Genomic DNA, 16887 nt, shown 5'->3' with positions numbered 1-16887 from the left:
TTCTTGTATGTTTAGTTAGTTTGATTTTTACACTGAAACATTTCTGGCATTCAGAGCACTGAAAAGGTTTCTCTCCAGTGTGGGTTCTTATATGATGAGTGAGATAGTTTTTGACAATGAAACATTTCTGGCATTCCGGGCACTGATAAGGTTTCTCTCCAGTGTGGGTTCTTCTATGCCGAGTGAGCTCGGTTTGGGCATTGAAACATTTCTGGCAATCCGTGCACTGATAAGGTTTTTCCCTAGTGTGGGTCCTTGTATGTATAATAAGTCCTATTTTTTGATTGAAATATTTCTGACATTCAGAGCACTGGTAAGGTTTTTCCCCAGTGTGGGTTAATACATGTAGAGAAAGACTTTGTTTTTTACAAAACCTTTTCTGGCATTCAGAGCACTGATAAGGTTTTTCCCCAGTGTGGGTCCTTGTATGTACAGTAAGGTCTCTTTTTTTACTGAAATATTTCTGGCATTCAGAGCACTGGTAAGGTCTTTCCCCAGTGTGGCCTAATACATGTAGAGAAAGAGTTTCTTTTTTATAAAACCTTTTCTGGCATTCAGAGCACTGATAAGGTTTTTCCCCAGTGTGGGTCCTTGTATGTACAGTAAGGTCTCTTTTTTCACTGAAATATTTCTGGCATTCAGAGCACTGGTAAGGTTTTTCCACAGAGTGGGTTATTACATGTCGAGAAAGACTTTGTTTGTTATAAAACTTTTCCTGGCATTCAGAGCACTGATAAGGTTTGTCCCCAGTGTGGATTCTTATATGTTCAGTGAGATACCATTTACTGCTGTAACTTTTTTGGCATTCAGGGCACTGATAAGGGTTTTCCACAGAGTGAGTTAATGCATGTCGATAAAGTTGCGATTTGAAACTAAACCTTTTCTGGCATTCAGAGCACTGGTAAGGTTTTTCCCCAGTGTGGATTCTCATATGCGTAGTGAGATTAGATTTACTGCTGAAACTTTTTTGGCATTCAGAGCACTGAGAGAGGATTTTCCCAGTGTGCATTCTCTCAAATTCAGTGAGATGAGATTTATGGCTGAATCTTTTTTGGCACAGGTAACTTTTTCCCCAACTTGGGGTATTTTGCTTTGATTGAGGCGGGTTTGAACACTGAAATTGTTCTCAAAGCCCGTGTTTTTAAAAGGTGTATTCATAGAGTTAATATCTCTACATTTAGTTTTCTCTTGCTTGTATGCCACGGTAAGAGTGAACCCGATTTTAGAGTCGGGCTTGTTTAGATAATGTTCAGCATTTATCTCTAAAAGATATTGTGTGTAATCTTCTTAACACTTGAATTGAGCAAAATATGTCTGGATGCAGCCCTGTAACACCGGTTGAAATGTTGGTAGCACATAATAGTGTTTTGGTTATAGCCTCTCCGGCAGCAACTTATTTTGTGACTGAAGTTTTTCTCAAATCTATTTGTATAGGTTCTTAGCAATGCAGTAATAAGGTGTTAGTCTGATATTTAATGATTAAACTGAGAAGTACCTTTTTGCACTGGCGTAATGGCAGTAACTGAGAACATTAGAACATGCACAGTAATATTGTGGCTCATCAGTCGCAGAACATCAGTTCCTTTTACCCGTTCTGTGTTTGGTGTAAGGTTAAGGATTGTAGTTCTGAAGACAAGGATTTATTTACATTAGCTAGCGCAACGGTGCTCATTTAATCCATTTTGATATTTAACAGTTTTAAATATCACTCCTGCACAACAGATAAGGTTGAGGCGATTTACATAGAATTACAGAACAGTACACAATAAAAAGGAAACATTCTGAGATGGTCATGAACAACACAATAAAGTGGTGAATTTTTAACGTTTTTGCCAGAGTGAGCAGAGTGGGTCGAGGTGTTATATCCCGAGGCAGATAGTCTTAAACTTGCAAAACTGGTTAAAAACGGTTGTTGAATAAAGGTGATTTTCCAATCTTTTGGTTGTTAGCGTGTCAGCTTCGGAGTCTTCTTTCAGTGTCTTTTCTTTGATGGTTTGCAGAAGAAACCTTTTGTTATATCTTTCTTTTATGCAGTTTGTGCTTCCTCTCTGGAATTACATGATGCTTTAGATCATGCGTGCTTTAGATGAACGTTATTCTGTCATGCTGAGGCAATTTATCTTTCTGATAATATTTCAGATGAGGATGTTGTGATTGGTCTTTCTGGCACTATTTCCGATGCTGTGTGGACAGATATGACTTTGCTCTGGGTTAATGAAATGCAAAATTAGAGACCTCACTTACAGGTACAGTACTTTCCTCAGCTCCTTGCCAAACCTAGATTTTGGAAATTGTTTAAACTTAGAATGCTGGATGTCCTTCAGTTTTTCAAAATAATCCTTCTTATGGCACTAACATTCAGTTGGCTGGTGCTAAATCTTGCTTTCTTCGTCCGTAATTTCAATCACCTATAGTATTAAAATTAAATAGTTAATACATGTAAATATCCCCAAAAATAATTTACAAGCCATATCAAAGCAGAATTTTGAAAGTGTTGAGCTGTTCTTCAGACAGAGCAGAGTGTAGAATGGTAGCCTGGGAGTACTTGGATCTAGGAGTGAGGATTTGTAGAATTTCCAACATTTTATTAAGCTCAGAAAGGATACATGTACCCTATGGACTTGTAACATAGAATCCCAAAAGCAGACATTAAAGTCATATGGACTGGCACCAAAAAGATATTTAAAATAGAATACTCTTCATTAATGTTTAATGTAGATTTCTAGGATGGGAATTTCCCCTCCACGGACAACAGGCGTTTCCCCCTGCCCTGAGTTACCACCTACTTGTATCTGGTAACCTGACTTTTAAGCTCTGGCCTCTGCCGCACGCAAATCTATTGTGTGTTGCGAGGACTACGCCTAGACCAATCCCTCAACTATGTCCAGAGTATGAATCAAGGGCAATGAAACTAAGGAGTACTTTCATGTGTTCATTTTATTCCACCTGATTATCAGTTGTTAGGCTTTTCTGCACCTGGATTTACCAGGTGCAGAAAAACAGGACACAATTTTTTTTTCCAGACAGAAAAATTAGACTGAAAAGACCCACAAGACTCGGTGCAGCAGAAGCAGCCAAGACTTATGCTGTTTTTTTTACCAACTGTGGGAAACACACAATTCTTCCCTCTGTTAGAAATATCTTTCCCCTTCCCTCCCCTGCTTCGCCCATCTCCCCCCAAACAACCACATGCATATATCTACCACCTGCTTAAAACAAGGGGTAAATAAAAGCAGAAAAACACTATGAAATAGTGAATGGAATGTGATTTGACAAGCAGAAGAATCTGTTCCTCGTGGCAACTCCCCAGTACATGGCGTCAAAACTGTAACTGCACGTTACTGGGATAAATCTACCGCAAAACAATTACATGAGATTTTTCTGCCACCGCAGTACTGTGCAACTTCTAACAAGGGACTATGAGAGATCTTGGACCGGTCCTGTGACCTGGAGGGTCACACCAAGTGTGCCCTCATTTAAGGCAGAGGACTGTCATGGGTTTAACAGCTAGAGCGGTGATGGCAATGCACCCTGTTGTAAGGATCAATAGCCTGATTAGATCTTTGCATCATGGTCAGTCGAGTGGCTTTCTACTGACACACCCATGTAATGCTCCATTTCTATACCTGTGCCCAGACTTTGCGATAACATCAAGTGCATGTTTAGGGTGTTGGAGTGCGTAGCATAAATGCAATGTGAGAGTGCAACAGAGTAAACACCATCTCCTGCCTGCCAGTTGTGTATACTAGTGGGACCATCTATCCCTCATTTATACCAGAGTTCAAAGTCCTCTGTTACCAAGGAATAATGTGCTCTACAAAGTACACAGGTGCCTGCTGTGGCACCAGGGATGGTGTCAGCCTGACAGTTTATCTAAGTTGAAGGGACATCACCTGTAGGCTGAATACCTTAATGGAGAAGCTGTGTAACTGTCCTGAAGAGCCTAGAAGTCTGCCTAGAAGCCTGCCTGTCTGGTAAGAAAGGGAAGGGAGTTTCACTATCCAGCAGGAGGACAAGGCTGTCCTGGAAAAAGCAAGGTCCGACACATCCTCGTTATCTATAGGGCGAGCCGGAAAGCCATCCAGCAGGACCAGCTAGTCTGAGGGATACCAAGACTCTCCCAACAGTTCAAGGCAGAAAATAAAACTCTACGACAACATAATTGTTGAGGCCCAGTAGGACGATTGTGTGCTGCCAACAGGCCCATTCAAGGTTGCATTTGCAAAATTCCTAACACAACAGAGTCTGAATCTACTGATTTCCTGGAGAGCCTGTGTTGGGCTTTTAGCTGCTGAATTTCTAACTACTCTGTGTCAGAGGTCCATGAGGGACTACAACTACTCCAGTGTCGAACACCCTGTCTGAGCTTACGCCTGTGGTCCAGCCGGCCACAATGTGGGCTCAATTGCTGATGGTCAGGCCTCCAGAGGGAGCTGCACTTACAGACAGGCCAGGTGTGACTGCTACCTTGGGACTGCTGATCTTCAGGCAACTGCAAAGAAAAGAGAGTGGGTGCCCTACTGAATGCAACACTATATCCAGGACAAAAGCGCTCCACAAAAGCCTGCTGGTGGGTCACTGCTCTCTCGAGTCTTCAGGCGTGCCATTCAAATGTCGGGAAACAGGAAACAGACCCAGTCAAGACTGACTCATCCTGTGAAAGGGTAAGACACTTACGACAGAGCATACATGCATTGGGGTGACTGGAGTGACAGAACTGCCCCTATACTATATTCATGATACTCCTAAATGCCCCTAGAGTGGAAGAGGGTATCAGAACTGGACGCACCTGTCTGCAGCACATGGTAGTCTGGCATGCCTGCACTATCTTTTCATCCGGACTGTCCATAAAGATGACTTTAGGGCCGCTACACACATAGCAGGGGGAATCTAAGACCATTAGCTGGTGGAGGTGCAACTCGATGGTCCGGTTGGTATGAATTTAGGCGACTAAAAACGGTTCTGACATTTGCAGGTGGGTCACGCTCTACAAGGTAACATCTGGGAAGGGGGGGAAGTTGCCTGATGCATCCCCACTGGAGGACCAGCTGCTAACTAATCCACTGACCTGGATGTAGCGGTGTATGTCCTCAGAAGGAGTTGGTTGTTGCAGCACAAGGGGTTTATGCCATTCCATAGGAGGGATAGCAGAAGGCACACTGACATGGGGGTGTGGGGGTAGAGGGGGAGGTGGGAGGGGGACTCGGATAGGGACGTGGGATACGGAATAATGTTGATTTTCATCCTGAACAACGGACCCACGGTGATGGTGGTCCTATTATGCTGAATGTTTGTAGGATGATTGACGAAAAGTTAATAAAAATGTTTTTTTTTTTTAAACGAATCCCCTGACCGAAAAAGCAATCTCAACCATCTATAGGAAGTTGATCTACAATTTTCTGTATCCCTTGGGGATGTTTTAGGCGGCCATTCACCAACTTTTGTGTTTTTCAAAAACAAGCTTCCAAAGCTGGAGTTTGTTTTTAAAAACCAATAACTAATCACCCTCACACCCTTGGAACTTTCTCCCTGATTAATCTACTCCCAGGAAGTGGGATTCATTTGAAGACAAATTCTCATCACGACTGCCAGGTATTCCCTGGTGGTCATGAATAAGAGAAAAATACATCAGACTGCTTGATCTAAAAAGTAATGGTCGTCCGATGTATTTACAGGCAGACCATCCGTTTGCTGGACAGGGTACTCCACCACGCTTGTGAAGGAGTACCCTGCTCACCAAACACTAAATCAAGACCTTTATCTTGTCTGTGCTATGCATGTTTCTCTAGGTCCGCTTCATTATGTGCATCAGTCTTTCTATGATGTACCCGTTATTGAGGCGTGTGTGTTTAGTACATGTTTAATCTTACGGTGTGTGTGGGAGTTTATTTGAACCCTGTGGTTTAATCTGCACTTGTTGCTTATGCGGTGGTATGTGGTGTTGTCACACCCTTGTAATTATAACAAGCATTTGCAATGCAATAGGTCTTGCATTAGGAAAGTTTGAGCTATTGGTATTGTAAATGACACATTTTTTATTAATGTGTTGGTTTTGAAAATAGCGAAATTAATAGCTTTGTCATTTACAATGCCAAAAGTTTTAACTTTCGCAAATGTGACACCTATACCATTTGTAATGCAATATGTGTTGTATTTACGTGACTTAGATTATTGATATTACAAATAACAATGGCTTTCAATTTTTTTAAATAATTAATACTTAAGTAAAAGTTATTGTAATTTATAATGGCAATTGCTTAAACTTTTGTAAATAACTTTTGTGAAGATTATGTTCAGTGTATTTTATTGTGACGAAAATCCAAGAACAGAAGTGAAATATTAACATCTTTTTGTGACATTTGTAATAAAGCTTGAAACATTGAGAGAACATATTTGAACTAGTTGTTGTTGAATTGTTGCACAGATTGCTGCTGTGGTGGCGCTGAGTAATGTTTTGGTGGCGCTGAGTGATGCTGTGGCGTTCACTGGTGCTGTGGCGTTCAGTGATGCTGTAGTAGCGCATAGTGATGCTGTAGTAGCGCATAGTGATGCTGTGGTAGTGCATAGTGATGCTGTCGTAGCGCATAGTGATGCTGTGGTAGCGTATAGTGATGCTGTGGTAGCACATAGTGATGTTTTGGTGGCGCTGAGTGATGTTGTGGCGTTCAATGATGCTGTGGTAGCGCATAGTGATGTTGTGGTGCCCCTGAGTGATGCTGTGGTAGGGCGACAGACAGACAGAGTGAGGGCGACAGACAGACAGAGTGAGGGCGACAGACAGAGTGAGGGCGACAGTCATGTCCAAGTCATTAGATATGGTTCAAACTCCAGCCAATCAGGTGACAGCACCCTCTGGAACCTTCTCCTCAGAGACTCAGGCTCTCCAATTTTTTAGCACAAGTGTGGTCCTAAGAGAAAAGGAGAAGAGCGGAGCCTCTGAGGGGAGGTGGGTGAGTCACATGTGAATCTATGAAAGATATCAATACTGGAGAAGCACAGTTTTCAGGTAAGTAACTTATGTTCTTCTCCAGTATTGGGGTATCTTTCATAGATTCACATGCTTGAATCAGAGTATATAGCAGTAATTCGAGAACTGTGCATAGTAAGCCATAAGTACATTGTAAACAGAGTACGAGAAAATACATATACGTATATTACAGTATAGCAGTAAACATGGGCACATCTGCAAAAGCAGAAATATATACATATATACAATGTGTGCAGGAGGAGGTAAGAAACAGAGGCTCACCTTACTTAAAAGTAACCAAGGGGTATCGATGGGCAACCAAGGGGTATCGATGACCCCTAGGGTGGAGAACCAACGAGGTATGTATCCTCAATCAGCAATATATACTTATACTCCTTAATCATAGAAGAATCAATCATCAAGTAAGAGGTGAGCACAATATTCCATGTTACACCGGTAACGGGGTGGAGATACCTTAGTCGATTCAATAGTCTTTGATTATACCCCAAGCTCCTGTCACCAACGTTCAGGCAGCATGTAAACAGCGTGTTCAATACGCGAAAGAAGGCCGAGCCTGGGTTCCACAGGATCGCCGCTTCTCAAGTATAAGTATATATCGCTGATTGAGGATACATACCTTGTTGGTTCTCCACCCTAGGGGTCATCGATACCCTTGGTTGCCCATCTCTATCTTGTCCTGATGAAGACTTGCATGCCCCAGGTTTAAATGACCGGTTGGCCCTAAGTCGAGTCGAAACGTCGACGCTATTATTTCTACCTTGGACCTGTTTCTTGACATTACATAGTGCACACTGAGGACATGGATGTCTCTTTACAATGTTTTGAATGTAGTGGTTACTAAAATCTTGTTTGGCCAGGTAGATTCAATACGGAAAAAACTAGAATACCGTTATTGACCAAGAAGTAATGTGAATATGTTATGATTATCACTGTGAATTTCTTTTTCCTTCTTTATTCACTAAACACTCTGATCACTCTCTTTTGCACGCTCCTTTGGGAAACCGTTTCTCAGTTTTTTACCTCTGAAATAATGCAATATTGTGCAAAATGAATTCAAAAACATGAGACAATGAATTAAATACATTGTTACTCTGTCTCTGTTGTAGTGGCTGTTGTGTTTTCTCTTAAAATTATTAATTATATTTGTGAATTGGAGCAGATTCAGTTGAAATTCTCTTAAATATTTGATTTAATGAATGAAGATTGATTAGGTCAATTATTTCAATGAATAGGTCTAGGACCACTGTTTATTTAAATCTGAGAGTGCACGGGAGGCGGAGGAGTGGTGTGGTTGCACTAGTACCATTTTGGCCACCATGGTCTGTACTCTCTGCAATCTCTCAATCAGATATTGCGGGGATTCTAGTAACAGGGCATCACAATAGTCCAGCTTACTGAGGATGGTGCTCCGGACTATCAGCGTTCTGTTCTGTTAAGAGAACATCGGAAGGATTTTCCGAAATGCTCTGATCAGAGTAAAACCACTTCCAGCTGTTTTGTTGACAGTTTTCTAATGTCAATTTGTTGTCAACCATGACTCCCAGATTATGTACCACGCTACTGGGAGCCAATGGAGTAGCAGGGGATGTTGGTCAAAACTCAAGCGGAAGTTTAGAAGGGATTCTATCTACTGCACAGTGTAGAATCTCTGTCTTCTCAGAGTTAAAATGAAGAATTTGAATTTGAAGCTTCACACCAAGGATAGAACCGTTTCCACTTGAGTTTGTAGGTTTTGATAGTGGAGGGTGCTCTAGCATTAGTGAGGACCTCCCTGCAGTCCGGAGGAATAATCAAATTAGCAAACTCATAGTGCTCAGGCACCAGTTGGATTCGGATGGCAGATCAGGCCATGGTTCATAGAAAGAAGATTCGAAATTGTGAGCAGCCAAATTGGATTGCACTCCGACAGAAGGAGGAGCTCCGTAAACCAGAACTGGCGAGGCCATCTGGGGGCTATGAGAAGAATGCCGCAGGGTTCTTTCTGCATTTTCCAAAGTACCCTTGCGACTAGAGGAATCAGTGGAAAAGCGTGAGCATATATTTTTGACCAGTTCATCAAAAACGCATTTCTGCACGATTCTGAGTGGGGAAGCCAACTTGCATAGAATGGGCATTTGCGGTTCAGGTTGGTCACCAATAAATCCAGATTGGGGTGTCCGCAAAGCTGAAAGATGCGGTCCAGCGTCGGCTGATGAAGTTCCCACTAGTGGTTTGATGAGACCGACCAGCTCAGGGAGTCCGCTAGCAGGTTGGACACCCCCGGAACATGGACTGCTGTGATCTGATGTTGAATCGCCCAATCCCAAATTTGCTGAGCTTGTAGGGATAGCAAAGTGTATCTCGTGCCCCCTTGTTTGGTCACATAATGCATGCTTGTTCAATCAATCAATCAACAGATTTGTAAAGCGCGCTACTCACCCGTAAGGGTCTCAAGGCGCTGGGAGGAGGGGGGGGGGGGTCGCTACTGCTCGAAGAGCCAGGTCTTGAGTTGTTTCCTGAAGGAAAGATGGTCCTGGGTCAGCCATAGGTGGGTGGGGAGGGAGTTCCAGGTCTTGGCCGCCAGGTAGGACAAGGATCTTCCTCCGGCGGTGGCTTTGCGAATGCGTGGGACGGTGGCGAGGGCGAGGCTGGCGGATCGGAGCTGGCGGGTGGGTGTGTAGAATGTGAGGCGGCTGTTGAGGTATTTGGGGTCCATGTCGTGGAGAGCCTTGTGTGCGTGGGTGAGGAGTCTGAACGTGATCCTCTTGCTGACGGGGAGCCAGTGCAGGTCTTTCAGATGGGGAGAGATGTGGCTGTTACGGGGGATGTCCAGGATGAGTCGTGCAGAGGCGTTCTGTATGCGCTGGAGTCTTTTCTGGAGTTTGGCTGTGGTTCCAGCGTAGAGGGTGTTCCCGTAGTCCAGTCGGCTGGTGACGAGGGCCTGGGTGACCGTCTTCCTGGTTTCGGTGGGGATCCACCGGAAGATTTTTCGTAGCATGCGCAGGGTGTTGAAACAGGATGACGAGACGGCGTTGACTTGCTTTGTTTGTACAACTGCATTTTTACTATAAAAGCTTGTGAGCCACGGAGTAAAGTGGCAGTCTCCTGAGAACATACTTGGTGTACTTCTAGGACAACTGTGCCTAGCTGCAGCTAATAAATTCGGTTTCCTACGACAACAGAGTGTTCCGTGTCTCTGTGCAACAAGACAGGTGAACTCGGAGATTAAGGCGTGCCCTCCGCCGCCAGGCCCATAAGGCCCGGTTCTTCAATTGGCGCCCAACGCTGGGCGGCTTCAGAGGTAGTGGTTGAGCCCGAGGATCGAGAGGAGCCCCGCAGGAGAATTCCGGAGGAGGCGCCCCACATCAGCGACCCCTGTATGTCGAAAGTGGACCGATGGTCTTTAGAAGCGCAGCTTCTCCGTTCCAACGGCTGCTGGCAACTGCTTCCCTGACTGCCGCCCTGTCTTGGTCCCTTGGTGATAACTGGTATCTCGAGACATTAGAACGGACCTCTGTTGGCGTAAGGAGACATTTGGTTAAGTACTAGTGGGTAGCTCCCACTTCTTTTGTTTTTGGGTTTTGATTCGACTATTGCAATAACCGAAGCCAAGGGGTGAGTACGTTTGTGCTGTGTTGCTTGATTAACCCCTTGATGTTTTGGAAAGAGGCCAGTGAAATAACGATGCCTGGTTTCAGTAAGTTCAGACGTTGGTGCTGTTGTGATTGTGATAGGGATTCCCAACTGGAGGACTCTTGTCCCATTCCTCCGGCTGGAACTCCCACATATGAGCTCTATTCTAAACATGGTGTGGGCCCCATCACCTTTAATGAAGTGTGGGTCCGCTATACTAGGAAAGATGGTGTTCTGCAGTGGCCACAAAATGGTAGTTTTGAACCTGACATCCTAGATAATTTGGAAGCTACATTGTTTATAAGAAAAGCCCGGCCGGCTATGTTTGACTCTTTTCGCCTCTGGCTCAAGGAAGCCAAACAAAAAGAAATTAAACAGGCAAAGAGAGATAGAAAGGAAAAGGGCATGGCTGTCATACAGGCTGCCCAGCAGTTTACTGACAATGAGACTGATCATGTGATTGAGGTTTTAGAAAGACGACATCGTATGGCTGTGGATAAGAGTTATCTGGTGTTGCCAACTTCCCCTCCGGACAAAGATATTGACCCCAAAAAGGATCCTTTAATGTCCCATTTGTTGAGATTACCCCGCCCTATGCACAAGGTGCTAATGCACCCTTGTTAATACCACCCGCTCCGCCACCTGTTGCTTAGCCACCTGTTGTTCCTCAACCAGTCCCTGCACCTCCACCACAGCCCCTTCAAGTTATGCCTATCATGCCACCTCCTTTGCCACTGGCTCCTTTGCCTTCGACCCCCTTTATACCGGTTACCCCTTCTTCTGCCCCCTCTTGTGCTCCGCCTAATACCTTGTCCCCTGTCCTTATGTCCAACTGCCCCTCATTTTGTAAACGGATAGTTGATACCGTTTCTGGTTTCTTTTCCCCTTTCTTTGGGTCATTGAGCACAACTCCTGTTCCTCCTTGGAGGCAGGCTCGTAGACAACTCCCGGGCCCTGACGAACAAAATGTGTTAGATGTTCTTGCTCGTAAGTGTATCATGAATGATCACGAGTATAGTGTACAAGATATCATGGACACTTTTTCACAGTGGAATGCACCAACACAAAGACATGTTTTTGATGCCATGTGCGTCATTCTTAGCCAAAAGTGGGAGAATACGGGATTGGGATTAGCTTCCCAGGATCTGCTAGACATTCAGGCTGACTTCGATAAAGGAATAATTGTGGGTCCTGAAGTTGAGAATGCTGAAAAGACACTTGTCGCTCTTAGGTCCATGCTTCTTCTCGGTCTTTACCTGAACCCGATCTTTCCGTTAGACGGAAACTGAAACACTATACTATGAGAGAGGTTCCCCCAGTTTGGAGGGACGAGGTTGCACCTGTGGGAGGAAATCCTGCTATTCCCGCTCATTTTCAACATGTATGGGTACATGTACCTTGGAAGAGATCTGAGGGGCTGGCCCTTAAACAGTCCTTACCTGACCCCCGTAAGAACCCTGCTGGTTATTACAAAGAACTGTCTCATACTGTTGATGCGTGTGTTAGGAATTTGGCCGACATAGATATGCTGATGGGAAATGTTGTTCCGCAACCATTGTGGGCTAGAATTCGGAAAGATAACCATGTCTAGGAATTAGGAGGAGATTGGCCTGCTATAGTTGCCGCCGATAGACTCCAAGTGGGTGGTTCCAAACCTGATAATCTAATTATAGAACTTCCTGGTAGGATAATCACCTTAATGAAAACTATGATGCCCGCTCTGCGCGTTAATTGGGATAAGTTAGCTGCCTGTAAACAGAAGAAAGATGAGTGTGTCTCCGACTTCTTTACTCGGTTTGAGGAAACGTTTCTTGATCACAGTGGTCAAGATATGAGCACAGAAGGTGGGCAGCGACTATTTGTGGATAAATTTGTATTTAATTTACTTCCCGAACTCTCTAATAAATTAAAGGATTCTGAAAGTTTGTGGGCCGTTTCTTCTTCAGCCCAGATATTGGCTACTGCTCAATATTACGAGAATGGGGATAAGGAGGAAAAGGATAAATTGGATAAAAGACTAAAGATTTAAAAACGAAAGTTGCAACAGGCTTATCCCCCTCGCCCCGCTCAGCGTCAGTTTCAGCCGACTCTCCAGTTTCAGAAGGTGTTTCAGAAACCTGAGCCCTTTGTTCCACGACCTCCACTGGGCCCTAATCAATGCGCCTATTGTAAAGAAGAAGGTCACTTTAAGAATAATTGCCCAGTTTTATTGCAGCGTGCTGGTGGTACGCCTGGGCCACGAGGCCGAGGTGGTTTTCAGTCGACCCCAAGGGGGAGGGGGCGAGGTACAATGTCCCAGGTGCAACGTTCCTTTCCGCCCCAAAATTCCATGAATTGTTTTGATCAGCAAAATACTCAGTCTGCACACTATTATAATGACGATTATTGTATGGAGGATGAGACTCAGTGTTTTAATTCTAGCTAGGACAGCCATAGACAAAGTGAGGGAGTCATTTCAGTTCCAGTGGACCAAAATGGGCCTTATGTTGAAGTCGTTGCGCTTGGTGTGTCAGAGCCATTTCAATTGGACACTGGTGCAACGAAGAGTTCTATCATCCACTCCAAATTCCCTGGGGCACCTTAATCTGGCTTAACAAATGTTTCTGTAGGATTTTCTGGCGCCCCAGTTTGCAACCCAGTTTCTTTTCCTTTGCCCATTTCGATAGGTCCTTATGACTTAGAGGCTCCACTTATTTTGACGACTGGTTGTGGTGAGAATCTGTTGGGTTTGGACTTGTTGAAAAGACTGTATGCAACACTGCATTGTTCCCCTTCTGGCGTGCATCTTACTTTAGGTAAGTGATTGATCTCCCCGACATATTTGTCTAGAGACCAACTCCCTTCTGAATTATGTTCCTTGCCCACTGATCTTTGGGCTACAGGTCCCAATGATGTTGGTCTCTTGCAGATCCCACCCTACATTGTCACCCTCAAGTCTAATGTTAAGCTACCTCGCATTCCCCAGTATAAGATTTCGAGTGATGGTGAGAGAGCACTGTTGGCTATTATTTATGATCTAGTTGAGAAAGGTGTGGTTGAAGAGACTAGGGGAAATGTATGCAATAGTCCTGTCTTGCCTGTTCTTAAACGTACTGACTCTTCCCAGCCACCTGTTTATCGTTTTGTGATCGATTTTCGGGAGGTCAATAAGATTGTTGTACCACAGTTTCCTGTTGTCCCAGATATCACTGCTTTATTGACGATGATACCTGCTTCGGCTGCCTAGTTTTCGGTAATTGACCTTAAGAACGCTTTCTTTAGCATTCCCATTGCTGAGGAAAGTAGGGGTATTTTTGGTTTCTCTTTAGGAGGCCGAAGCTTTCGATTCAAGCGTGCACCTTAAGGCTATTGTGAAAGTCCATCCATTTATAGTCAGGCTTTGAAAACTCAGCTTGACGCTTTTACTTTGCCTCCAGGTACCACCCTTATTCAATACGTAGATGATCTATTGGTTGCTGCTGATTCTGAAGAAATTTGTTAACAAGTTACTATTTCTCTGTTACGTCACTTGTCTGACTTTCATCACAAGGTTTCACCCTCTAAATTACAATATTGTCGCCAAGAGGTTACCTATTTAGGTAATCTCTTGTCGAAGGAGGGACAGCGATTGACCTCAGAACGAATCCAAGCAATTGCGCAAATGTCTGTACCATGTACACAGAGAGAGGTGCGTGCCTTTTTTGGCATTACCTCTTATTGCAGACAGTGGATTCCTTATTTTTCTTTATTAGCGAAACCTTTGTTAGCACTTACCCTTAAAGATACACGCCAACCTCTCCCTTGGACTCTGGAATGCCAGACATTTTTTTCTGATTTGCGCACTTCTTTATGTTCTGCTCCTGTGTTAGGTACTCCGGATTACAGTAAACCTTTCACACTTTATGTACATGAGAGAGAAGGTTGCCCATGGTCATTCTTGACACAGCAATTTAGGGACAAGCGACGTCCATGTGCTTATTTTTCGGCTATGTTAGATCCCGTGGCTAAAGCATTACCTAGTTGCTGGATTGGTGCTAGACAATACACTTATTGTCATGGTACCACATGCAGTGGATACTCTCCTAAATAGGACAAAAACTTTATTTATTTTTATTTAAAACATTTATAGAGCGCGGCTGTCACCTGGCAGGTATCCTGGCGCTGGTAGCTACTCCTGGGTTTTTAGGCGGGGGGGTGAACTATGGGCGAGCGGGCTTAGAGGGGAGGGGGAAGAGCCAAGTTTTGATTCGCTTCCTGAAGGGTAGGAGATGAGGGATTTGGCGAATATCGGCAGGCAGACTGTTCCAAAGCTTGGCCGCAGCTACTCTGAAGGATCTTCCCCCAGTCCTGGCCTTCTTGCATCTGGGTACTTTCACAAGGCAGGCGGTTGCGGACCTAAGTGTTCTGGTGGGGATGTACCACGAGAACAGACGTTGAAGGGGTCTAGGTCCTGCACCGTGTAGTGCCTTGAAGACCAAGCAAAGGGCTTTGAAGGCAATGCGTTGCTTCAAAGGCAGCCAGTGCAGTTCGGCCAAGGCAGCGGTGGCCGAGGATCTCCTGGTCCAACCAAGAGCCAGTTTGGCTGCTGCCGACTGAACTCGTTGGAGTCTGTCCAGCAGTGTCGCAGGGGATTCAAACAGGAGGGCGTTACAGTAGTCAAGGCCACTAAGAATAGTGCACCTGACTATCAATGCTCGGGCTGAAGGTGGTAGTAGAGGCAGGACTTTGCGCAGTGAGTGCATAAGGGCTGAGCAGGCTGAGCAGGTGGCGACTGTTCTTACGAGCGTGCGCCTATCTGGGTATGAGCTGACGCTCCTGGCTAGTCATGTACACATCAAACGATGTAACACCCTGAATCCGGCTACACTGTTGCCGATTCCAGTAGAGAAAGGAATTCGAGAACAACATGATTGTTTTCTTCGTACTGAGGAAGAGACGAAAGGTAGAATCGATTTGAAGGATAAGCCACTCCTGGACCCGGATGGGATCCTATGGGTGGATTGTTCTTGTTTTAAGCTTCCCAATGGTGAAACGACTGCAGCCTATGCTGTTACCACCTTGCATACAATTGTAAAAACAGCACGCATTAGGAAGAATTCAGCCCAAGCAGCTGAATTGATAGCTCTGACTAGAGCTTGTGTATTGGCTAAAGGAAAAAGAGTGAATGTGTTCACCGATAGCCAATACGCATTCGGGGTGGCCCATAGTTTTGGCCGCCTCTGGAAGGAAAGAGGATTCTTTACCTCACACGGTACTAAAATACAACATGGCCAGCTAGTAAATCACTCGCCTTGCCCACTCAGATAGCGATTGTGAAGTGTAGTGCACATAAGAGGATCACTGATGACGTAGGTGAAGGAAATGATTTCGCGGATCAGATAGCAAAAGAGACAGCTAGAGATGTGACAAGTCGTATGTATGTTGCTGGACCTGCCAGATGGGTCAGTCAAGGAGGAATGTGTGAGGACACAATAGAAAGTGTGAAAATGATTCAGGAAGAGGCTACAGAGAAAGAATTAAGTAAGCGGAAAGATGGTTCGGGAATGTTAGATGTGACGGGGTGTTGGATAGAATTGTAAGAACATCAGCGTTGGCTGCTACCGGACACCTATGTACTTCCAGTAGTGACTATGGCGCATGGTCCAGCCCACATCAGTGCAAAAGGAATATGCAAGCTTTTGGCTCCGGTATGGCAGAATGCGGGAATCCCTAAATGTGCAGACAATCTAGTTAAGCATTGCATTGTTTGTTTAATGCATAACCCAGGAAGAGGGACACCAACTCCAGCAGGCCATTTTGCTCCCCCAACGTATCCTTTTGAGGTGTTGCAGATAGACTACATTCATATGGAGGGATGCAATAACCTAAAGTATGTCCTTGTGGTGGTGTGTGCCTTTTCTAGATGGATAGAGGCCTACCCCCTAAAGGATAATACTGCTTTGTCTATAGCCAAGGTCCTTCTGAAGGAATACTTCCCGAGGTTTGGTATACCTCTAATTCTCTGGAGTGACAATGGAAGTGAATTTGTGGGCCAAATCATGGAGAAAGTATGTACAAGTCTTGGTATTAAGCAGAAATTCCATGCGGCAAATCACCCTCAGTCAGCGGGTTTGGTAGAGTGCTATAATGGCACTCTCAAGCTTAAACTTGCAAAGATACAGGCCAACACGGGTCTTGCCTGGGCCGATGCTTTACCTTTGGCTCTCTTGTCCACCCGAACAGCTATTCATTCTCGTGTGGGACTTAGCCCATATGAAATTGTGGTCGGAAGCCCGGCTAATGTCTGGGGTGTCCCTAGGCCCAAAAAG

At 44.7% G+C, this 16887-nt stretch overlaps 1 long non-coding RNA gene across 1 annotated transcript in view; it reads right to left on the bottom strand.

Moving 5' to 3' along the window:
• Positions 1-1655: 1655 nt before the first annotated feature.
• Positions 1656-16887, bottom strand: part of LOC147659231 (uncharacterized) — a 61904-nt gene continuing 46672 nt past the window's right edge. Inside the window, exon 4 of the long non-coding RNA XR_015307292.1 lies at positions 1656-2408. This is a non-coding gene — a long non-coding RNA (uncharacterized LOC147659231). The remainder of the gene's footprint in view (positions 2409-16887) is intronic.

This window comes from Lissotriton vulgaris, unplaced genomic scaffold (assembly GCF_964263255.1).
Source record: "Lissotriton vulgaris unplaced genomic scaffold, aLisVul1.2 SCAFFOLD_1719, whole genome shotgun sequence".
Classification (NCBI taxonomy): domain Eukaryota; kingdom Metazoa; phylum Chordata; class Amphibia; order Caudata; family Salamandridae; genus Lissotriton; species Lissotriton vulgaris.
This window is presented reverse-complemented; position numbering and strand designations above follow the sequence as displayed.